Source organism: Erinaceus europaeus, chromosome 15 (genome assembly GCF_950295315.1).
Source record: "Erinaceus europaeus chromosome 15, mEriEur2.1, whole genome shotgun sequence".
Classification (NCBI taxonomy): Eukaryota; Metazoa; Chordata; class Mammalia; order Eulipotyphla; family Erinaceidae; genus Erinaceus; species Erinaceus europaeus.
The window spans coordinates 33,958,490-33,984,048 of record NC_080176.1 but is presented as its reverse complement, the minus strand read 5'-3'; the positions used below and the strand labels follow the sequence as shown (position 1 = coordinate 33,984,048).

The 25,559-nt window shown below is 39.6% G+C and overlaps 1 long non-coding RNA gene across 2 annotated transcripts in view; it reads right to left on the bottom strand.

Moving 5' to 3' along the window:
* Nucleotides 1-25,559, bottom strand: part of LOC132533146 (uncharacterized) — a 128,007-nt gene that overhangs the window by 21,515 nt on the left and 80,933 nt on the right. The window contains exon 4 of one of the 2 annotated variants that reach the window (XR_009545044.1): nucleotides 11,910-11,976. The exons of the other annotated variant lie outside the window; for it this stretch is intronic. This is a non-coding gene — a long non-coding RNA (uncharacterized LOC132533146). The remainder of the gene's footprint in view (nucleotides 1-11,909; nucleotides 11,977-25,559) is intronic. 2 annotated transcript variants of the gene reach the window in all.

The window sequence follows — 25,559 nt, the reverse complement described above, 5'->3', positions numbered from 1 at the left end:
TCCAACCATTGTTTAATTGTTAGAAGCAGTAATTCTAGAATTGCTTTAAGTAAAGTTTTAAGCATAAGTTATAAGTATAGTTGCTTTTCTGCCTGCAGTTGAAAAGTCCTGTAAAAAAAGGGGGGCTAGACAAAACCCACACACCAAGATGTAAGCCACCTGTTGTTTGTCTTAAAGAGAATAGCTAGCCTAACCAAGTCCTTGAAACCCAACCACTTGCTCAAGGTCAAGGGAGCTGATAGCCAGGTGGTCTTGGCTGACAACGAGAAAGTGTGGTGACCCTATTTTGAATAAAGGCTTGAAATTAGACAATTCTTATAGGCTGCTTAGGGTATGATAATGTCTGAAATGATTGGATCCTGTGTTTTCTGTAAAATGCTATTGAGTGTGTGATAGAATTCTAGTTTTGCATATTCCCCACCCAGAATGTACTCCTATAAATTGTGTGGTTTGAGGCTTGTTCAGGGTCGAGCTGGTGGACTGCTGTCAGTCACCTCTCGGCCCGGATTCGAATTCGTGAATAAACATCTTTTGCTTCCTTGCAGTGGATGGTGGTTTGATTTTGCTCACTAACATTGATCTGTTAAAAGGAAACCAACATCCTTCCTCAAAGCGTATATTATCCTGTGAAGCCTCCTTGACACTGGAAAGGGTTAACCAAGCTCTCCAGGACATGCACCTCGTTCAGTTCTCCCCCTCCTCTCTGGTAGATCTTCTAATCTTTAACTCCACCCCCACGGTAGTTGGGGCACTGTGGCAAAAGTATGGCATTCTTGAATGGCTTCATAGACCAGTAGGGGGATCTCCAAGACTTCTTACTGAGATTGATGCCTTAGAATTCATGGTTCGATAAGGAAGAAATAGATTGATATATGTCGTAGGAAGGGAACCGGATTCAATTATTCTTCCATTTTCTCCCACAGATACAGAGTGGCTCATACACCACCATTCTCATTTTGCCATAGTTTAATGGGCTTTCCAGGACAATTAGATAATCATTTTGCTTCTGATAAATTGATTACTTCTTTACCTCTTTTGCCTCTACTAGTACCTAAACTTTTATTCAAGATCCCATCCACTCTTCTCCTACAATCTTCACTGATGGTGGAAAAAAGGGAGCTGCTGCCCTTATATATTATCCAGAAAAGCAATACCCCAAATCTCCCTTTATTGAGCTTCGTGATAACTCCCCTCAGTACAAAGAACTTTATGCTGTTTTCCTTGCATTAAAAGCTGTACCAGAAGCCTTCAACCTTTTTTCTGACAGTCTATATACTGTTAACTTATTTCCATGGATTGCTTGTTCTTATGTGAGAATTGATTACAACCCACTTTCTCCTCTCTTAATTCAAATTGCCTCTATGCTCTGTTCTTGAACCCAACCACTGTATGTTCAACACCTTCGTTCCCACAGCCCTCTTCCTGGTCCCCTGTCTAAAGGGAATGCTGCGGCTGACTGCCTTGCCTCCACAGGAATTCTCCTATCCTCTGTCTCTAATCCTGCTGATTTTCATTCCCTAACCCATGTTAATCTTAAAGGACTTCAAGCTTGATTTCCTGATGTTCCTCTGGCAAAGTTGAAACGTATTCTTGCTACATGTTCCTCCTGTGCAGGTCTAATCAAGACAATTGCTGTTCAAACTCTTGGAGTTAACCCCCGAGGTTTAAAAGCCAATGTTCTTTGGCAAATTGATGTCACCCACATACCCAACTTTGGCAAACAAAAATATGTGTTTGTCTCAATTGATACCTTTTCTAAATTTATGTGGGTGACAGCTCAGATGGGAGAAAGCTTAAAAAATCTTATAAGCCATAAGCTCTCCTGTTTTGCTTTAATGGGCATACCTCTTCAAATTAAAACTGACAATGGGTCTACATTTACCAGCAAACAATTTAAAGATTCTTGTTCCCTCTGGAACAATACTCATACTACAGGCAATCCCTATAATCCACAGGGACAAGGCATTGTCGAGAGGGCCCATCAAACCCTTAAAGCGCAATTAAATAAAGAAAAAGGGGGAATATACCCTATAATATTCACCTGGTAAAAGCCTTAACTACATTAAATCTCTTTACTATTTACAAAAACTCGAACCAATCTCCTATTATTCTTCATTGGCAAACACCATCCACCCTTCCAGCTATTAAGGTCAAATGGAAAGACCCCCTCGATAAAATATGGAAAGGGCCAGACCCCCTATTGACCATGGGAGGGTTTTGCATGTGTTTTTCGGCAGAATTACTCAAAACCTGTCTGGTTTCCTGCCCGCCATGTCCGGCAATACCCACATGATGGCACTGCTATCCCTGAGGAACAAGAAACACTGCAAGACGACTGGTTGCAGGACGCACCCCAGGACCTATAATATGACATGGTGGAATCTGAAAATTCTGGTTCACAGAGCCCTCTCCCCCACCCCTTCTCTGAATATCTTATGCTATGACTGGCCAGTTGTGTTTTGTGAGAAAGTGAGTTGAATGACAAAAAAAATTTTTTTGAGTGAGTTGAATGACCAAATTTTTTTGTATGACCCATTTTGCTCAGAGTACTCTGAAACTAAATTGACTTTATATAAAAATGATGGACGCATCCATGTTTTCTGGAGATGTCCAGAAACAGTCAAAAAATTGTTTTTCTCCTCTTTTGATTTTTTTTTATGTCTTGGTATAAATGTGAAACATTTAGTCTTAAACTATTTGAGTAAAGATGGTTCAACTAAGAGTACAGATCTAAATTCGTGTTTGAAATGATATGTTTTTGTAACAAAAGTTTTTCTCCTGTGTGTTATAAACTACATGTTTGTGTGTGTGTTTCAAGTTTGGTAAACATTAATTTAATGGTTAAAAGTGTAACTTTGAAGCTACATTCTTATCAGGCAGAGTTAAAAGAAGGAGTCAACATGATTCTTAAAAAGGTAAAATTAATTTGCTAAAGTAACTGAGTATTTAAGGTAAAGTCTAAATATTTAATGTGACAATTAATCCCCACAATTAAAATACAAATTCTCTATACAGGACATTTTTGGAGGGCCCCCAAAAGTGCCCTGTAAACTAATCTTGTGGAAATTAATCCACAACAAATCTGGCATCAATCTGACATTGTAAATCTTCAAAAAAAAAAAAAAAAAAGAAAACATTGTCACTAACGTGTTAACTCTCTAAGTAACCTGAGTTTGTTTAAAGTCCAAAGTAAAAATAGTTTAAAAATCAATATATATTTTAACTAAATGTGGTTTGAAGATCCTGCTGTACAGAGACTGCTACACAAGGCCACATAAGATGACCTTTAAACAAAATTATAAAGATACTTAAACCAATTATAATCATCGAGTTATCAATTATAGTAAACTTGTAACTTGTTAAAAGTTTTTTTTCTGGGAGTTGGGCTGTAGCGCAGTGGGTTAAGCGCAGGTGGCGCAAAGCACAAGGACCGGCATAAGGATCCCCGTTCAAACCCCGGCTCCCCACCTGCAGGGGAGTCGAAGAGCTTCACAGGCGGTGAAGCAGGTCTGCAGGTGTCTATCTTTCTCTCCTCCTCTCTGTCTTCCCCTCCTCTCTCCATTTCTCTCTGTCCTATCCAACAATGACAACAACAATAATAACTACAACAATAAAACAACAAGGGCAACAAAAGGGAATAAATAAATAAAATAAATATTTTTTTAAAAAAATTTTAAAAGTTTTTTTTCTTCACAAGTAACTGACTACAACTATGTCAAAGCCTTCACATGAAGAAGGATGTGCTCATATGATAAGATATTAAGCTAAATAAGAAGTTCCCACATATACAACTTACATAAATTAACAACATTCACATATTTTTCTACATTTCACTGGTGTATCTCCTTTTGCCACCATAGGCATGCCTTTTTCAGCCAACAATTTAAAGACTTTTTTCCTTTATAACATCTCTCATGCTACAGACATCCCTAACAACCCCCAAAGACAAACAGTTGTTGAAAAAGCCCACCAAACCCCTAGGCCCAATTAAGTAAAGAAAAAAAGGGGGATACATCCCCCCAATATTCAGTTGGCTAAGGCACCAACTACATTAAACCTCTTTTAATATCTATACAAATTCAAACTGGATGCCCTGCTAACCACGGAAAGCAGATTTGTTTGTGTTTCTTTCACAGGAATCCCCAGAAATCCATTTGGACCCCTGTCCTCTGCCATTGCCCACAAGATGACATGACTACAGTGCACCACCCAAAACCTATGATGTGACCTGACACGATCTGAAGAACCTGATTCACAGACTCCAAGAACAGAACTTTCTTACTGCCTCTCTCTCACCCATTGCTGTCTGCCCTTCCTGCTTCTGCTTTGCCTGTCATGTTTTGGTGTTTCCAGCTCACTCTCTACAGAAAAGCAGAATTCCGGTGGCTGACCTTCCCTATTGAGATAGTTGTGCAGTGTTTCATCCCCTGGCATTTCTTCCCCTGGTCACCAGCATTGGACTGACACTTCTATTGGACTTGCTGGTACACCTCTTGGATACTTTACACCACTTATAACAGCTTCTCTTTACACTGCTGGGTTTCTCAAAGACTGACTGCAGCAGTCCATGGACATTACAGGTTGCTGTCTTGGGACTCTATAAGCCATGTCCCCTCGCCTGCAGGCCCTGTCCCCAGAGTCAAGAAAACCCCCCTCGTTACTAGTCCCTGCCCCCAGAGGCAGGAGATGCCCCCAGAGGCAGGAAATGCCCCTTTGCCCACCAGGCCTCCCCTTGGCATCACACTGGCTCTTGCTGCTCTCCTACTTGTCCCTTCCTGTCTTGTTCCAATTCTTTTGAAAATGCCTGCATGATATCATTCAGGTTTATGCCCAAAAGGTTTCTGTTCACCCCTACACTACTATTCCTCTGTCAGAGATGGAGTCTTTTACAGACATTGACCCATTTAAATGTGACAATTAGAAAGAAAGATAACGGAAAGATGTAGAAATATTGTGAGGAGATGGTGGAGCCTGGCAGAACTTAACCTATGAGATGAGTCCCTCCAGGTAAGTCTCTCTCTCTACAGAAAGGGTTGAGCAAAAGGGGGGACACATAATTTCACAAGATTGGTGGCTATGTAAGTCTTCCCTCCCCCACAAAAACATCCTACATCTTCCCACTGGAGCCTGGCATTCCTTAAAAAACATTAAGCCTGCTGCACTCTAAATTTCCTATACTATGGCCATTAGATAAAAGGAAAGGGGGAGGTGTTGAGAAATTGTGGAGATGTGGTCGAACATTGGCAGGGCCCACAAACCACTATATTTCCATGCAAGTATTATTTACAGTTATCCATCACGTTATCCCCTAAGGGTATTGCTAATTCAGTTAAAACCATTGCAACAGTTGCTAAAGACACTTCTACCTTCCCAACATGCCTTTTGCCTCTCTCCACCTCCTTTCCTATCCAATCCTGTCCTGACTTGCCACTTCCAGAATCCTCCCATAAAAGCCTCTCCTATTTCCGCTTTCACTCTCTTTGCTCTTTTCTCTTCCGCGACCTGACCTGGAGAAGGGCTGTTGGACATAGTGGGAGGTGGCCATTTTGCTATCTCCACATGGCCTGAACTGCTGTGCCCACACCCAATTCTGGGGCGCCCGCATGAATAAAGATTTGTATTCCCACTCTGCCACAAGTTCCTGGTCTCTTCTCTCTCCCTTGTGATGCAACCCGACAGTGCTGTGATCTTCTTCACCCTCTCTCTATGTCTATGCCTCTATTCAAAATGTGTGTGTGTGTGTGTGTGTGTGTGTGTGTGTGTGTGTGTGTGTGTGTGCTGGAGGCACAAAGAGGTAACCAGCCATGGAAACCTGGGATCAAGACAAGAGAAATCAGTGCAAAGACCCTAGTATCAGAATGAGTTTGGCAACCTGAAGTCCAGAGACAGATAATATGGACACTGTAAGCCACGGTGAGGAATTCAGAACAGGAGCAAAGAGAAGCAGGGCCTCACTGACAGTACAGGAGCTGCACACAGGGCTGGCATGTGAGAGGTCACAGGTTCAATACCCAGCACTGCATAATGCCAGAGTTGAGCAACCTTCCTTTCTTCTTTCTATTTTTTCTCCTCCACCCCTTCCTTCTTTTCTTCCTTCTTCCTTCCTTCCTTCCTTCCTTCCTTCCTTCCTTCCTTCCTTCCTTCCACACAATAGGTTAGAGGCATGGAATGAAGAAAATAGTTTAGGGTAGGGCCAGATAGCATAATGGTTATGCAGAGACTCTCAAGCCAGAGGCTCCAAAGTCTCAGGTTCAATCTCCTGCCCCACGATAAACTAGAGCTGAGCAGTGTTCTGTTAAAAAAAAAAAGTTAGAGTGAACCCTAGGTGGCTACTGGATATATAACGATGTTGACATTCCTGAGATGGGGAAGGGCAAAAGAAGAACAAGTGAAACATTTCTAAATAGAAGGGCAGTGGCTCAGCATTTAATAATACCGCTTACACCTGTAACTTCTGAATGCTAGTATAATTCACTGTAACTAAGATAATTATTAGCTTAAAGTGTATGTTTATTAAGTGTCTCCTCATTTTATGTCTATTTATGAGAACTTATATAAAAATGTTTAAAGTACCAACAAATACTAAAAAATTCATTTTCATCAGTCAAATATTAATTAATTTCTTGAGATACTGAAAATGATATACACATATATAGTTACAAAAATAGCAACCTAGCAAGAATGAAAGAATAGCTTTAATGTTATCTTTTAATGAAAAGTGGTGAAACAAGTAAAACTAATCTAATTGTGGACCTGTATTCTGTCTTTTTAAATGGTTTGTTCATTTACTTATTAGAGATTGGGAGGAGAGGGAGAGGAAGAGGGAGATTGCTTGTGATTCTCCGCTTTAGGTGAGGACAGGGGCTGGTGCACACTCTCCCAAGTAGGCCATCACCAGCCCCTGTATTATGTCTTTTTTAATGGTTTGTTCATTTACTTATTAGAGATTGGGAGGGAAGGAAGAGGACGAGGCAGATTGCTCATGACTCTCCCCATTTAGGTGGGGACAGGGCCTGGCGCGCACTCTCCCAAGTAGGCTGTCACCAGCTCCTGTATTCTGTTTTTTCAATTTGCCAATTCCTCAGATATTTGAAAATACCTGCTATTAAAAAAATATATGTATCTTTATCTTTTATATTAACACCGGGGATGGAAAGAGAGTGGAAGAGATAGGAGAAAAAAAGAGAGAGAGAAAACCAGATCATCTCTCTGTCACATGTGATGTTGGGGATCAGACTCACGACATCATGAGTCGAATGCTTTATTCACTGCACCACTGCCCAGACCAACATCTGCTTTTTTTCAAATCCATTTCATAAAACGTTTACTGTAGCAAGTAGCTTGCCCAGTAGAGTGAATGCCTCACTGTGCACAAGGTCCTGCATTCAAACCCCAGCACCACATGGAAGCACCAGAGTCTGGGTAATAATATCCTAACTAAAATCTAGAAAGAATTCTTAAGATTTCAGTAAGTTCTTAGATGACTTATGTTCACATTTTGACTTTGTGAATTTCCTATTGCCTGCTTGAAAAGTCACACTTGCACACACTCCACTGGATGAACTGCAGACCGCTAGTGAGCTGGAGCGTCCCCAGTGGTATGACGCCCAAGCAACATGAATTGATTAATATCACAATTAAATGTTAACAAAAATCAGTTTCCAACAGATCATGCAATAAATAATATCTATTCTTTTTCAGTAAACAACATGCAAGAGACAAAGAAACAAAAATTTACAATTCACAGAGGGTAAGAAATCAGATCTTGGCATGGATGATAAAAACCAATACATTTTGCTCTCAAAGAAAAATAGGTTCTATAAATTTTCAAGATAAAATTTAATTTCTGAGAAAATGTTTGATAAACAATTGTAACCTCAGAGTAATGCACAGTAAATGTGATTAGCAGTGGTAACCAAGCAAAAAATGAAATTGGTACAAGAAAGGGACAGTAACCCATGTTACTTTATCTATTTGTACAATATTTAAGTTTTCCACAGGGAGCATACATCACCTTGGTAATTTTATTTTAAACTTAAATCAGGGGAGGGAAACAGCTGCAGCCTCTGAGAAGTTTAACACTCAAATAACAAAACGGCATCTATTCTGACAGCATGCTATCATGAATTCACTGATACAACACAATATGTCAAACAGTTCTAAAAGGTATTAAATGTTGGCTTCAACTGGAATAAATGAGTCACAGAATCTATTTTAAGCCTTCAGCAAACTGGAAGCAGACATTATGTGGCCTTTGAAAGATCTTCTAAAATTAAACAATATTATTTTTATGCTATGCATTGGAAAATTGCTTCAATTTGGGGTTGAAATTCCCTCTCTCAGGAGACAACTTTACTTTGGAATTTCTCTCTCTCTCTCTTTCTCTCTCTCTCTCTCCCTCTCTCTGTCTCTCTCTCCCTCTCCCTCTCTCTCTCTCCATAACATCAAACTTAATGTGAGGGATTGGTGGATTCAACAAGGCACACAATCAAATGTGTACAGTTTCCTGAATTTAGACATTATAAATGGATGAGTTGTTCTCATGAGCTGGTGAACTATGGATAAGTAAGGAACTATTCACAGCCATTACACCTGAGCACTTATGAGGTGTGACATCCACTTGTGCAACTACTGCTTTACCAGATCAGGACTCACTCTTGATGAATGGTTTAAATTATTATTTAAAAATATTTTTATTTATTATTGGGTAGAGACAGAGAAATTGAAATGGGAGGAGGAGATAGAGAAGAAGAGAGACAGAGAGACACCTGCAGAACTGACTCACATGCAGGTGGGGATGAGGGGCTTGAACCTGTTTTTTTTTTTTTTTTTTGTTAAAGATATTATTTATTCATGAGAAATGATAGGAGAGAGAGAAATAACCAGACATCACTCTGGTACATGTGCTGGTGGGGACTGAATTCGAGATCTCATGCTTGAGAGTCCAAAGCCTTACCACTGCACCACCTCCCAGACAAATTGAACCTGGGTTCTTGCATACTGTAACATGAGCACTTAAACAGATGTGCCACTGCCTGGCCCCCATGAATGGATAAAATTATATGAAATGGCCCAGGTGGTAACACACCCAGCTGAATGCAAATGTTTCCATGTACTCTTAGAGCCCAGATTCAAATTCCTGGTACCCATTTGTAGTGGGGGAAGCTTCTTGAGCAGTGAAGCAGCGAAACAGTGCTAGAGGTATGTCTCTTTCTCTCCCTACCTCCCTCTCCTTCTGTCTCAATTTCTGTATCCTATCAATTAAAAAAAGTAACACAAAAGAAAAAAAGGGCTATATGATTTCTTTGAATTCAGCTATTTTAACTCAATGGTACTTCAAACTCACATTAATACTCCAGTATATGCAGACAGTACTTGGTGACCTTATTTTCTATAAGAAAAAAATGGAAATAAAATGATGATTCTGTTCATTATAAATTCTCTCATAACATGCTGAAAGATGAAATTTAACAAATGTGATGTGCCCTGTGGAAATTATTACTTTTGATGCAAGACTTAAACCATCTCAGACACCTAGCTATGTCAAAAATCAGCGTTATCATTTAACTGGATATGCCCATGGTATATTCAGATCAAGCAGGACCTCAGGAGAACAGGGAGGGTATTCGAGTATTGATTAAAGCTCTTGTGACAAGAATGCTCACAGGTTGCAAACCCATATGGCAAGTAAAACACCTCTCAGGTAAAATTCTCCATCAGTCTTCAATGCTAGACAATTCTGGTTGACTACTATTTTGAAATATTTAATTCACACAAGTCTTCAAGTTCAGGAAAAAAGATGCTATTTCTATTTCCTAGGGTTGTGTCTTTAATTTCACCAGAGCAAGACAGTGAACCAGGGCAGAGCCTGACATATGCAATGCTAGAGACTAAACTCGGGAGCCCAGGTTCCCTCAGTCTGGAGTTCTACTGTGGCATCTACCGAACATTTCTGAATTTATTCTCTGAAAGGAACTTTTCCTTTGAACAGCATAATCTCCATTTCCACTAGGGTGTCTCACAGATATCTTGAATCTCACAGTCAACGCCTGACTCTTCTCCAACTCACCAGTTCCCACTCATCTCCCGTATTTAGGAAGTAGAATTAGCACTTGCTCAGTTACTCAAGTCAGAAATCTGGTAGCCATCTTTGATCTGTTCTCCCTTATCCCTGACCCAATAACTATGCCAGCTGAATGGCAAACTTTGTATTTTCAATCTCAATAACAGGCAAAGAAAAAATCTTGAAAAGTTTCACTAACCATTTCTCCTAGTCAAGACATTAAAGACCTCTCTCATGCTAACATAATAGTCTTTGAACTCATGGTACTCAAATCAATTTCCAATAGGGAATCCAAAAATAGGAGAGTTCTGAAATACACATTAATAAATTCTCCCCCAGAAGCTTGCTCTAGTGGTAGAACATAGGATTCACATATGTGGTACCCTGACACTAACTGCCATATGCCACAGTAGTGTTCTGACTAGTTCTCTAAATTAGTAGCTCTCAGAATAAACTTAAAAATAAATAATTTTCTAGGAGGGAGTGGGTAAGCACATATGTTACAGTGCAAAAGGACCTGAGTTCAAGCCCCTGGTCCCCACCTACAGAGGGGAAAAAGCAGAGTGGTAAAACAGGTCTGTAGGTGTCTCTCTGTCTCTTTCTCTCTCTCTCTACTCAGTTTATGGCTGTGTCTACCCAATAAGTAAAGGTAACAAAAACACTGAAAAAAAAAAAAACTTCTAGGGGCCAGGTGGCAGCACATCAGTTGAGTACACATGTTACAATATGCAAGAACCCTGGTTCAAGACCCTGTTCCCCACTTATAGGGGAGAAGCTTTATGAGTGGTAAACAAGTGCTGAGATGTTACTATGACTCTCCCTCTCTACCTCTCCTTTCCTTCTCAATTTTTCTGCCTCTAGTCAATAAAGAAATAAAATATATAAAGTATCTGGGGCAAAGTGGAGGTGCACATTACTGCGTACAAAAACCTAAGTTCAAGCCCCTGGTTCTCACCTGCAGGGGGAAAGTTTCATGAGTAGTGAAAGAGGGCTGCAGGTGTCTCTCTGTTTTCTCCTTCTTTGTCTTTCCCTCCCCTCTCAATTTCTCTCTGTCTCTATCCAATAATAAATAAAAATATTTTAATAAGAGAAAGAAAAAATAGTTTTTAAAAATCACTTTTTAACTCTTGCATGTGGAAAAATTTTATCATTCAATATATGCTATGCAATAAATATCAAGAAAAAGTAGTAATTGAGATTACCAACCTTTCAGGGGCCAGGCAGTGGTGCACCTGGTTAGGTGCTCACATTACAGTGAGCAAGGCTCTAGTTCAAGCTCCTGGTGCCCGTCTGCAGGATGGAAAGCCTCACAAGTGGTGAAGCAGGTCTGCCCATGTCTGTCTCTCTACCTCTTTAACCCTCTCCCCTCTCAATTTCTGTCTCTATCCAATAATAAATAAATAAATAAATATTTTTTAAAATAAGAGATTACCTATTTTTCTAAATCAAATGAAAAGATAAACCTTCCAACTTCCTGCTCAGTATTTTCATAAACACTAATTAAGAATTTGTAGTACAAAAAAACCCACAAAGGTTTCACAACTGACTACTATTCTGAATTAAATAAAGCTTTTTCCGTCTAACTGATGGTATGAGCCCATGGTCCAAAGACTCCCAATACAACAGTGCACACACTTGCAACTTCCTCTGTATCTCCCTATAGAATAATTATTTCCTGAAATTCATGTTCCTACTGCTTAATTAAGAAATGAATAATAAAAATAATTACTCCATTAAGGTTGTTTCAAGAATTAAACCTATTTATAGCTAGCATAAGACAAGGGTTAAATTACTGTTAACTAGGAAGGTGGAAGAGATAGCACAGTAGGTATGCAAAGAGACTCACATGCCAGAGGCTCCTAAGTTCCAGGTTCAGTCCTTAGCACCACTATAAGCCAGAGCTGAGCAGTGGTCTAGTGAACAAAAATAATGATTACAGTGATTATTGTTATTATTGTAATAGCAGTAATAATAACAGTGGGAGGATTTTTTTGACTGCTATTACTAAATATTCTAATAGAAAAAACTGAATTTAGCAGTGGGTATAGCTCAGGGGCAGAGAATCTGAGTGAAGATCAAGAAAAAACTGCAAGCCCCAGCGCCAAATACATATATAGTATAGCAGATAAATAACATTAAAGTGGCTCCATCAATGACTCAACAACTGAAAAAACAGTAATGGACTGCTTTGCCATGTCTCTTACCCAGATTCAAGCCTGACCTTGCAATGTAGGAAGGTGTGTGTGTGTGTGTGTGTGTGTGTGTGTGTGTGTGTGTGTGTGTGTGTGTGTGTGCGCGTGCGTGTGTGTGTGTTCAAACCTGCATGGCTCACATGGCAAAGCAGTGCACTAACCAAGTGAGTTATTTCACCGGCTCCTAATTCACTTCTAAATGTTCTAGAAAGTATAATTCTTCCTGACAAAATTCCAAAGAAATGTATGATGATGGTTAGTTACTACAGTGAAAACAAGGACATTTGCTGTTCTAAAACAAAAAACTAGTACAAAAGTACCAAGAAAACTGATAAAACTCTTGGTTGAAACAGTCATAAAATTCAGCTGTTGATTTATTACACAGTGATGTAGGAACTACAGACTACAGAATGTCCAGAAAGTACCTGGCCCACGCCATCTGTCCCCTGAAAGCGGACACCACTAACTCTAGGCATGACTCAGTTCAGACCCCTGTAGGTCCCCATAGTCCTTCAGAGGTGAGGCAGGTGGAAAATGGTGGCTCTCTTTACAAGGAAAAGGAAAAAGAGACATAAAACACTGGTGAGAACATTTTAAAACTTTACTTGGTATACAGATCATAGACAAGAATATCTGAACATACCCTTTACCCAGACTACTTCCCAGTACTTAACTTTGGCCATAAAATTGGACGACATTGGCACTAAGCTCACTGCTATAGCAGATAAAGTAAACAGAAATAACTTGAAAACAATATAACAAAAATTCTCATTCACTATATTTCCAAAGAAGCAATATTTCTCCATATAAACACAATAAATTGCAAAGTTTAAAAAAATGTTGTAACTCTATAAATACATGTCTTAGTACTGATCAAATTTTTCCAATAAAAATTAATCTAGAAACTAAATGATGTTTAAAAATCAATTTAAATATATGATTATCTGCTGGGAAATTGTGCAGATGCAGTCACATCTGCCATGTTGTGCCCTCAGGGCACTACTGATTCCCTGAGATAGTTGGAATGCTTTGGTTACTCCTCCCCCTTCCCATTCTCACGAGAGCTATTCCTATAAAAGCCCTTCTTCCGCACCTCACTCTCTTGCCCGCCTTTCACTTTGGTGATTAGACGCAGGGAAGGTTGCTCCGCGAGGCGGCCATTTTTGCTACCTCCACGTGGCCCATACTGTTGCTCTCTCACCCAACTCTGAGGTGCCAGCGCAAATAAAGGATTGTGTTCCCTTTCTGTTCCAAACCTCCTTTTTCTGTGTCCTGCAGCCGAAAGTGACAGTTATCACGAGCAAGAGCACTAGCACCAATGCCAGCAACCAATGTTCACTGAGCCTAACTCAGCTCTCTTAACTGCATATTTTCCTAGTCTTTAAAAAAAAATTATTTATTTATTATTTTTTTTCCTCCAGGGTTATTTCTGAGACTTGGTTGCCTGCACTACAATTCTACTGCTCCTGGAGGCCACTTTTGCCATTTTGTTGCCTTTGTTGTTATTGTTAGATAGGACAGAGAGAAATTGAGAGAGGAGGGGAAGACGGAGAGGGGGAGAAAGACAGACACTTGCAGACCTGCTTCATCACTTGTGAAGTGACCCCCCCCTGCAGGTGGGGAGCTGGGGGCTCAAACAGGGGTCATTGTGTGGGTCCTTGTGCTTCGCACCATGTTTTCTAGTCTTTTCTATCTTAAGCCTTTTCTGTTCAAGTGTGAACCTCAGGACAGCAAGAAAGGACAAGCAAGCTTAATTATAAATGAACTAAGTGGTGTCACCTTTAATCTTGCCACGAAAATCTGCTTGTACCCCAAATCTAAAGCTTGCCTGCTATTGACAAGTGTCATAGGTCCTCTCATAAGCAGACTTAACTATGAAGCTAGAACAAGACTACTAATATAGGAAGCACACCATGTGGTAAATAAAGTCTATATGTATGCTTGTTTTGACTGGTGGGGAACAAGTAAATGCAAGTTCTGTCAGGTGGTACTCTATAGGATCTACAGAGTATGAGAACAAATAAATAGCAAAGTTCCACTGGACTTACTTCAAAATGTTCACTATAAAAATCTCTGCTATCTACATGTGTTAACACCTTCTTTCCTTTTTAAATTTATTTATTTGATAAAAGAAGAAATTGGGAGAGGGAGAAAAAATGATGCCTGCAGCACTGCTTTACCACTTGTGAAGCTTCTCCCCAAAGGTGGGGACAAGGGCCTTGAATCCAAGTCCTTGAGCATTTTAATATGTGTGCTCAAGCAAGTACACCATAGCCCTCCCCCTTTGCTAATAGTTTCTTTGAATGAGTTTATGTATATGTTGTATAGCTCCAAAAAATATATTTAATAAAACAGGAGTATTTTTGAATGAAAATGTTTTTAAAACATCTTAAGTGTTTACGTGTTGTAGTGCCATTGTCAAAGTCACTTGCACTTAGACTTGTAATAGAAATACTTCTCCCTCCTGAGTTTCTCAATACACGTTGGCTGCGCAGTTGAGCGACTGATTGTTCCAAGCTTTCTTTTAACTAGGGATTAAAATGAAGAGAGATTAATTATCTCTACCTTTTTTTTTTTTTAAGATTCTTATTTATTGGGAGTTGGATGGTAGCACAGTGGGTTAAGTACACGAGGCGCAAAGTCAAGGACTGGCCTAAGGATCCTAGTTCCAGCCCCGGCTCACCGCCTGCAAGGGAGTCCCTTCACAGACAGTGAGGCAGGTCTGCAGGTGTCTATCTTTCTTTCCCCCTCTGTCTTCCCTGCCTCTCTCCATTTCTCTCTGTCTTATCCAACAATGACAACATCAATAACAATAATAACTACAAGAACAACAAGGGCAACAAAAAGGAAATAAATAAATAAATATTTTAAAAGATTCTTACTTAATACTAGTTAACATGACAGAGAGAACCAGAACCTCATTCTGGCATATGTGATGCCAGGTATTGAACTTGGGACCTCATGCTTCCAGGTCCAAGGATTTATCCACTGTACCAAATCCTGGGCCACAAATTTATTCTAAGTACAAATAGTCAAGTCTGTACAAAAGCTATTTCTGAAATACCAGGGTTCACAAAGTGCATGGGCAAGGGAGAAACTGAACTGTTATATTTGGGAATACAAAAGTAGTAAGCTGATATATTTTTAAAAATATTTATCTATCTATTGGAGAGACACAGAGAAAAAGTTGAGAGAAGGGGAGGCAAAGAGGGAGAAAGAGAGAGAGACACTTGCAGCACTGCTTCACCACTTGGGGAGCTTCCCCCTCACAGGTGAGGTCTGGAGACTTGTACTAGAGTTCTTGTGGATAACATGTGCACTCAACAGGTGACCATGACTCCGCTCCTCCAAGCTGATATATATATTTTTTAGTATTTATTTATTTATTTGTGGATAGAGATGGAAAGAACTTGAGAGGGAAGAGGAAGATAGATAAAGAGGGAGAGATGCACACAGCACTGTTTCACTACTCATGAAGCTTCCCCCCTGCAGGTGGGGGACTCAGGGCTTGAATCCAGGTCCCTGCACTTTATAATGTGTGCACTTAACCAGGTGCACCTCACCTCCTAAGCTGATGTATTTTTTAGTTTTTCATTAGTGATTTAATATTTATAAGATAACAAGGATATAACTGCACACTATTCTCACCACCAGACCTCTGTGTCCCCATTCCCTCCACTGGAAACTGTAGTAGCTCTCTCAAGAGTACAGAGATAGGCTGACTATTATTCTATAACTATCTATCTACATTTATATACTTGCCCATTTTTTCCTATGGTTCTGCCTTCTCTTCCTTTCAAAGTCATACCTACTACTTCTGAGTGTCCTTCTCCCCTCCCACCTGCCTTTCCTTCTTCTCCTCCACCTCCACTTCCTCCTTCTCCTCCTTCACCTCTACCTCCACCTTTACCTCCGCCTCCTCCTCCTTCTTTTTCTCCCTCTCTAGGTCCTGATGGAATTGGAGTTCAGAGCTCTCTAGTCATCTTTGGTATTTTAAGAACCAAAAATAGCATCTGTTACTACATGTAATACATATACATTTAATTACTAAAATGAGGAGATGTCTACTATCTCTGGACTTCCCAAACCAGGCCAAAATGTTTGATTCCTATGTTATTCATGCTAACAAACATAGCAAGATCAACACAAAGGAAAGGAGAAACTCTTCATCACTTTTAAACATTTCTTTGGGAATCTACATCCCTATCAGACATGAAACTGAGCAGTTATCACAGTGACTACTGAGCTGCCTCAGTATCAGAAAAGCTCTAAATGGATTCAAAAACTTCTATTTCTAGAAAACCATGTGACCAGATGTGACACTGTTTGTTAGCACATGTATGTAAAAGATTATAATTATCCAAATGGTCTCTTCAGAGTAAGGAATCAATCCACAAGAAGACAATGCCAGATGATCTCACTTTTCAAATCATTTTATTGGAAGAAATAATGTTTTACAATGTGTCCTGGAGACCTGTCTCCCCAAAGCCCTGCCTCACTAGGAAAAGAGAGAGACAAGCGGGGTGTATGGAGCCATCTGCCAAAGCCCACATTCAGCAGTGAAGCAATTACAGAAGCCAGACCTTCCACCTTCTGCTTCCCATAATGACCCTGGGTCCATGCTCCCAGAGGGTTAAAGAATAGGGAAGCTTTCAAGGGAAGGGATGGGATACAGAGTTCTGGTGATGGAAACTGTGTGGAATTGTACTCCTCTTATCCTATGATCTTGTCAATATTTCCATTTTATACATAAAAAATTAAAAAAGTAAAAAAAGAATGGTTTATAAAACAGTTATACAAGTGTAAATACAGATTTCCTTTTTATATATATACTAAAGGACAGGTAGGCAGAGAGAGAGAGAGAGAGAAGGTGGCAGGATCTAAGTTGAGACAAGATGGTTAATGAACAGGAAGCAAAAACTAGGATTAGAGTAGATGAGATTAAGGATTTTAAGGTAGAAGAAGGCTAGAAAGAGAGAGAGCAGTGGTGACTGACTTATTTTTATTTATTTTATTTATTCCTATATATTTATTTTATATTACAGAATTACATGTCAACAGGGGTTTGGATCCACACCATTCCAACCACTAGAGTTCTGAATATTCAGTCTCCCCACTGCAATCCACCACAATCACCCTAAGGTTGTAGACATGGGCCAGCCATCATCTCTACAACTATCTGTCCACATTTAGTTTCCCCTTTTTTTCCGATTCAATCCTCTCTTCCCCTTCACACCACTCAGGACAGCATAACTACCTCCATATGTCCCTCTCCTTTTCCTTCTCTCTCTGGAGGTGCTAATGGGGCTGGAATTCAGAGCCCTCTTATCTTCATACTATCACTTCTCCCCTGCTGGGAGTATGGATCAAGGTTGTTTTGGGGAAGAAGTACAGATTTCTACGTCCCTGGAATAAAATCTTTTCTTTATTTTTAAATTTTATTATTTATTTATTTATTTTCCCTTTTGTTGCAGTTATTATTGATGTCGTTGTTGTTAGACAGGACAGAGAGAAATGGAGAGAGGAATGGAAGACAGAGACGGGGAGAGAAAGATAGACACCTGCAGACCTGCTTCATCACCTGTAAAGCGACTCCCCTGCAGGTGGGGAACTGGGGGCTCAACCAGGATTCTTTTTTTTTTTTTTAATTTTTTATTATCTTTATTTATTGGGTAGAGACAGCCAGAAAGCAAGAGGGAATGGGAGGAATAGAGAGGAAGAGAGACAGAGAAACACCTAAAGCACTGCTTAAGATTTTCCCCTGCAGGTGGGGATGGATTGGGAAAACTCGAACCTGGGTCCTTGCACATTGTAACATGTGCACTCAACCAGGTGTGCCACCACCCGACCCCTTATTTTCTTAGTATTATACTTGGTACTAAAAATGTTAAGTGGAATAAGCAAGATCTCAATATTGCAGTTCAACATCTAGAGAAAAGGTCTACAATAAGTATGTAAAAAGCACAGAAATAGAAAGGAGCTCTAAAATTCGTATGCAGTCACAAAAACCAAACCAAGTATCTCAAGCAATTAAAGAATAAAGCAGGTGTTATCACATCTGCATTGCATAAAAAGTACCAGACAGTGGAACACCCAGTTGAGCCCACATATTATTGTGCACAAGGACCTGGGTTTGAGTCACAGCTCCCCATCTGCATGTCGGATGACTCATGATTAGTGAAGCTGATCTGCAGATGTCTAACTCCCTCTCTGTTGCTCTCGTCACTCTCTGACTATCATTAAAATACAATGGGGGTATTGTGTGGAGTTGTACCCCTCCTATCCTATGGCTTTGTTAATGTCTCCTTTCTTTTTTTTTTTAATTTTTTATTTAAGAAAGGATTAGTGAACAAAAGCATAAGGTAGGAGGGGTACAACTCCACACAATTCCCAACACCCAATCCCCATAACCCACCCCCTCCCCTGATAGCTTTCCCATTCTCTATCCCTCTGGGAGCATGGACCCAGGGTCGTTGAGGGTTGCAGAAGGTAGAAGGTCTGGCTTCTGTAATTGCTTCCCCGCTGAACATGGGCGTTGACTGGTCAGTCCATACCCCCAGTCTGCCTCTCTCTTTCCCTAGTAGGGTGTGACTCTGGGGAAGCTGAGCTCCAGGACACATTGGTGGGGTCTTCAATCCAGGGAAGCCTAGCCAGCATCCTGGTGGCATCTGGAACCTGGTGATTGAAAAGAGAGTTAACATATGAAGCCAAACAATTTGTTGAGCAATCATGGATCCCAAGCTTGGAATAGTGGAGAGGAAGTGTTAGGGAGGTACTCACTGTAAACTCTAGTGTAGTCTCAACCAGGATTCTTATGCCGGTCCTTGCGCTTTGCGTCACATGCGCTTAACCCGCTGCTCCACCTGACTCCCTGAATAAAATCTTAAGACATGTGACATTAAAAATTTAATTTTTAAGATCTAGACTATGCTAACCAAAAAGAAAATGCTAAAAATAATAGATTGCTAACTTCCCTCTTGGTAGTTACCAAATAAATGAAACAAAACAGAACAAAGTGGGATGAGATCTGGAAATAACCCAAATGCCTGAGGGCAGGTGGATCAATAAGGAAACTGTAGTCTATACACACAGTGAAATACTGTTCAGCTGTAAGAAGAGATGACATCTTCCCTTTTGTTATAACATAGAAGGAAAATGAAGATCACTCTGAGGGAATTAAGACAGAAAGAGAAGAGCAAATACCAAATTATTTCAGTCATGAGTGAGACTTCAGAAACAAAGCAAGAAAGAATACAAGTTGGATATTAATGAATGTTGGTTGGTCTATTTTAGCAGATTCAGTGAACTATTGTTGGACAGGACAGAGAATAGAGAGAGGAGGGGAAGACAGAGAGGTGGAGAGAAAGATAAGACACCTGCAGACCTGCTTCACTGCTTGTGAAATGACCCCCCCTGCAGGTGGGAAACCAGACTTTATTATTTAACATTCAAATTCTTCCAAAGTCCATGTGCCACATGGTAAAATAATATTTATTTCCAAAAGGAAATTCCAATCATAATACTTAATTAGAAGAAAAATTACGTCTTAAAGCAAGTCTCTGAGCTCTAACTTGAAATAGCTACATGTTAACCAATCTTTTTCTTAAAAGATGAACTTATTAAATCTGCTAATTTGAATTAAGAAGTATATTTTTGTTTTACACTGAATATCAACTTCTTTCATTTCTTACCTGTTAAAGTTCAAATTTCAACTGCATAAGGAATTAACTTTTTATGTTGACTAGTCTTTTTGTGTTTTATTTGCTTGTTTGTTTTGTTTGCTTACTAGAGAAATAATGATCTACAAGATGGTTGTCTTCACTTAAATACAACTTCTAACCTTTCCATGATAGGCGTTGGCAGATCACACCCACCACCAACCTAAGTCCTAGCCCATGGAGCACTGAATCTCCAATACCCACTATTCCATCCCCTACCCCCAGGACCCCTACCCTTCACCTTACTGTAACAGACCATGCCTAGTGTAAGTATTCCTTCCTTTCCTTGTTTCTTAAGATCAACTTGTAAATGAGATAACCAGTATAGTCTTTTCATTTTCACAGTGTAACAACAATAACAACAAAAAGACCATGTTCTCTCATGGGTAAGAATGTATGGTTCTAGAATTAGTCCAACCATAAGTTCATTATCTGTGCTATTTATATTTAACACAGGAGTATAATATGTTTCAGATCTTCAGAGTAAGCATCAGGATGAAAACTTTCCCCACAAAGTTCACCTAAGAAATTCTCAATGTAAGAAATAATGTAGAAGGGCAGGATCTGGAAGTCATGAAATTCTTAAGAGTCCAAAGACTACATGGCTCATTAGATACAAGAAAAGCCATTGCCTATCCATGGCTATTATTAAAGATAAGGAAAATAGATGCTGGCATAGGCGATTTGTAGAATCCACCACATAATTTACTGGCAGATAGGACTGACTTCAGCAATCTGTCAATGCCTGTCCTGATTCACAACCAGATTTCTTCCCAATTCTGGCTCTACAAGTCTACCTAATGCTCATTATGTACAAGTCTACCTAATGCTCATTATGAACATTGTACCAAGTGTTAAGCTAATGGCTTGTACATAGAGCAGACTTCTATGTTTCAATCAATCTCCAAAATCTGCTTTAATGATGTAAATCATACAACCTCTCAAACTTTGAACCAACACTCCAAATTTCAGATATATAAATTCAAGGCCAAAGAGATCACTCAGTAGATGGACTGCATGCCTTGACAAGTGCATGGCCCAGGTTAAAATCCTGACACCCCAGGGTCGGGCGGTGGCGCAGTGGGTAGGTTTGAGCCCCCCCCCCCCCCCCCGCTCCCCACCTGCAGGGGAGTCGCTTCACAGGCGGTGAAGCAGATCTGCAGGTGTTTATCTGTCTCTCCCCCTCTCTGTCTTCCCCTCCTCTCTCCATTTCTCTCTGTCCTATCCAACAACGAACAACATCAACAATGGCAACAATAATAACCACAATAAGGCTACAACAACAAGGGCAACAAAAAGGAGAAAAAATGGCCTCCAGGAGTGGTGGATTCATGGTGCAGGCACCGAGCCCAGCAATAACCCTGGAGGAAAAAAAAAAAAATCCTGACACCCCAAGGGAGATGACATGGCACTGGGGAACACTTCAATGCTGTGATGTCTCTTTCTCTATATATGAATGAAAACACAGTCCAAAGCAGTGAAACTGTGCAGATTTAAAGGAAGCCCTGGTTCTACCAGTATATATATATGTATATTTTTTCCACAGCATCAAAAATACATACACAACACAACCAATCTGATACTGGCTTTAGTGATGACATTCTATCCTTGCATCTAACTAGCTATGAGATCTTGAGCAAGTTAGAAGCCATTCAGTACTCCAGATTTTTCATTTTATAAATTAAGATAATAAGAGTCACTGGCTAACAGGATGGTTGAGAGAATTAAGTACGCTAATACAGCAAAGTGCCTCAGACATCCTACACTTACAAAGAAAGTATCAGAGACTGAGAAGACAGGATATGCTTCTCCTTTCAGCGCCACAGACCCCATCGCTGATTCTCTGACACATCACTATTCACAGAGAGGCCTACACATAGAGTAATTAAGGTTGGAAGTTTATAAATTATAAATTAAGTTTATAAATTAAGTGTGAATGGTTCTTAACTTCAGGGTGATTAGTAATACTCATGCAGTACAAGTGAGATTACTTGTACTTAAAGGAAAGGCCATCAAAACATGACCCAACATGACTTTTTATACAACATTCACAAAAATTAAACTCGAGTGAAATATTTAAATGGATATATAACTCACCCATTTCCAGAGGTTTGGCAATAATACCATTTATAAGAAATTTAAGTTACTAAAAAATTAATAAAAATAAATTTTATACCCTCCTACAGGAAAACAGTGTGTCTAATTTTGTAGGAAATACTATTTTTATTTTATTTGTTGGAGAAATAGAGAGAGAGAGAGAAAAAGACAGTAATGCAGCTTCATTCAATGTGGTGGAGGCTGGGCTCGAACCCGGGTTGTGCACTTGGCAAAGCAGTTCACAACTACTCAGATGAGCTATTTTCTCACCGGCCTTCTAAGCAAATGTTAAATTAAAAAAATATATTATTATTACTTATTTTCCCTTTTGTTGCCTTTGTTGTTGTTTTTATGATGTTGTAGTTATTATTGTTGTTGATGTCATCGTTGTTGGATAGGACAGAAAGAAATGGCAAGAGGAGGGGAAGACAGAGAGGGGAGAGAAAGATAGACACCTGCAGACCTGCTTCACCGCCTGTGAAGCGACTCCCTTGCAGGTGGGGAGCTGGGGGCTTGAACTGGGATCCTTAAGCCCATCCTTGCACTTTGTGCCATATGTGCTTAACCCGCAGCAAATGTTAAACTTTAAAAGAGAAATACTACTAATATCAACAAGGCACTTGAACTTTGATTGAAATACATTAATCTGTCCTAGGACTGATATATATGTAGCAGGTTACACAGGAAGATGGCTTGGAGAAACAGCAGCACAGTCTCAAAAAAGAGAGAGAATATATAAATAAAAATAAATTTTAAAAAAGGGGTCCAGGCAGTGGCGCACCTGGTTAAATGTCCACATTACCGTGTGCAAGAACTGGGTTCAAGCCCCTGGTCCCCACCTGCAGGGGGGAAGCTTCATGAGTGGTGAAGCAGGGCTGTATGGTGTCTCTCTCCCTCTCTACTACTCCCTCCCCTCTCAAATTCTCTGTCTCTATCCAATAAAAAATAAAAAGATTTTAAAGAAAGAAAGAGAGAGAGGAAAAAAAAACACTCTTCAGGTCACTCTCTGGATAGGCACACACTGATTACAAGGTGACAGATGGGGAGCATTATCATGTACTTGGAATACTTACAGAATATAAATAGGAAGATTCAGATAAATCATGTGACAGCTGGCATACTACATACCCACAGTTTTAGGTATGATATACTCCATAGCAGTAAAGATGCTAATACTGAGAGGTTTTCACCAAAGAGTCCATCTGAGCTACTTGTGAAAAAGATTCTGAGTTGTACATACTCACATAGATCATGGCAGGTGTGCCTCCACATAACTTACAGGTGACAGGACAAAATCATTGCTCTGTTGAATTAGTGGCATGTTTCTCCAGTCTACTGGAGGAGAAAAAAAATAACATTGAGAGTCTACTGTTTTAACAGAATGAAAATTGTGGGGTGGGGAATTCCCAAGGAAGAAACTCTCTGCTAGAGGAAGGAATAGCCTGAAGCCAATGGAAACAAGCTCGTATTCTATAAGCTCGTACTTATAGAAGGGATTTCACACTCTATATTAACAACTCAGATAGGAAAGGGTTGTTGAGTATATTTATTTTCCTTGAATTAAACCACTCCCTTCACAGTTCAGTATAATTTAACTCTAGGCCCACCACCAAGGCCTAATGTCATACTTAAATGAATTTCATGCTTTTAAATGTTAATGTGTATTGCAATTTCTTAGGTACACACATGATTTCATTTCCCAAATGCTCAACTCATATAAGAATTGCTACTATACTTATCTGATATCCAGCATGATAAAGTAGGCTTGCTACTCACTAAAAATGTTTTTCTTTCACACTAATAAATTAACATTCAAAGAATTAACTCACACTATTAATAAGGGAGCTAAAGCTAAAATATTATGTATATGAGGTATCCGAATGTACAAAATCTACATTTAAGTTTCCCAAGTACCTCCTAAATCATAAAAATTATTAAGTTCTAAGAAATTCTAAGTTAATTTTATAGGTGAAAGTAGAAAAAAAATTAAAAAGAGCTGTTTCCCAGGAGCTGGTAAAATCATTCCTGTGGGTAGTGTGATGATGCTTCATCATAGTAAGGGACCCAGGTTGGAGCAGAGTACCCACTGGAAGGAAGCTGCAGGAAGCTTCTGTCTGTGGATTCCCTTCCCTACTCATAGGAAAAGCAGCCCAGAGCTTTGAAGACCCAGAGTTGAAAAAAACAAAACAAACAAAAAAAGTGTCCCTGTCTAGAAATCAACTTCTAGTTGTTAACAAGTAATGCTGAATGTACTTTTGTTTTGTAATTAGAAAGTAATAAATTGTGGGGGTTGTACTGTTATGTGGAAAACTGAGAAATGTTATGCATGTACAAACAATTGTGTTTACTGTCAAATATAAAACATTAATCCCTCAATAAAGAAATTTAAAAAAAAGAAAAAATCGTCAATCACAATATGGAAATTGTGTGGCAATTCAATCTCAGACAGATATAAGACCATCACCACAATGCAGATGAAACTCATCACTAGAAACACAAAGGAGAGTATTTACTCAGTTTTGGAAGACTTAACATTAAGATGAGTCAACAAATTCCAAAAGAAGGAAGTAATAAGGAATAGAATTAGCAAAACAATAATCAAAGTATTCTATCCATTCCATCATCCTGGGTATGTTTCTTCCATCTCCATGTGAAGGCAGTTTAAATTGGCACATCTTTAAAAATGAAATTTTAAAATATCTAGCAAATTTCTAAGTGCACACATAATCTTTATCCCAGAACCTAGACTTCAAGTACTATATACATTGGGGCTGAGCATTGTAGAGCGTACAAATGTTACCATGCACAAAGATCCAGGTTTAAGCCCTCCCTCCCTCACCTTCATGAGCTTTGAAAAAGTGCTGGGGGCCAGGTGGTCAGGTGGTGGCACACCTGGTTAATTAAGTACATGGATTACCATGCACAAGGACCCAGGTTCCAGTCACTGGTCCCCACCCGCAGGGAGCAGGACTGCAGGTGTATCTCTGTCTTTCTCCCCCCCTCTACAATCCCCTTCCCTCTCAATTTCTGGTAGTCTCTACCCAATAAATAAAGATAGTAATAAAAAATTTTCTTAAAGAAGTGCAGCAGGGGTCTCCCTTTCTCTCTCCTTCTCTGTCTCCTCCTTCCCTCTCGATTTCTCTCTGACTCTATCAAATAAAAAAAAAAATATATATATATATATATATATATTTTAAAAGGGAGCAGAGTAATGGCCGACAATAGTGCTAGATTCGTCATTCAGGCACCAAGTCCCAATAAAAACCCTGGTCACAATGAATCCTAGTCCAGATCCTGATAGTAACTGAATCATGAACTGGATTGTGTGTGGTGTGCCATGGTGGTGGTACACCAGGTAAAGCACTGGGCTGGAGAGCAGAAGGTCCTAAATTCAACTTATGGCATCACATGTGCCAGAGAGATGCTCTGGTTCTCTATCATAAATAAGTCCTTACTAAAAAAAAAAATCAGGGGTGAGGGAGATAGTAT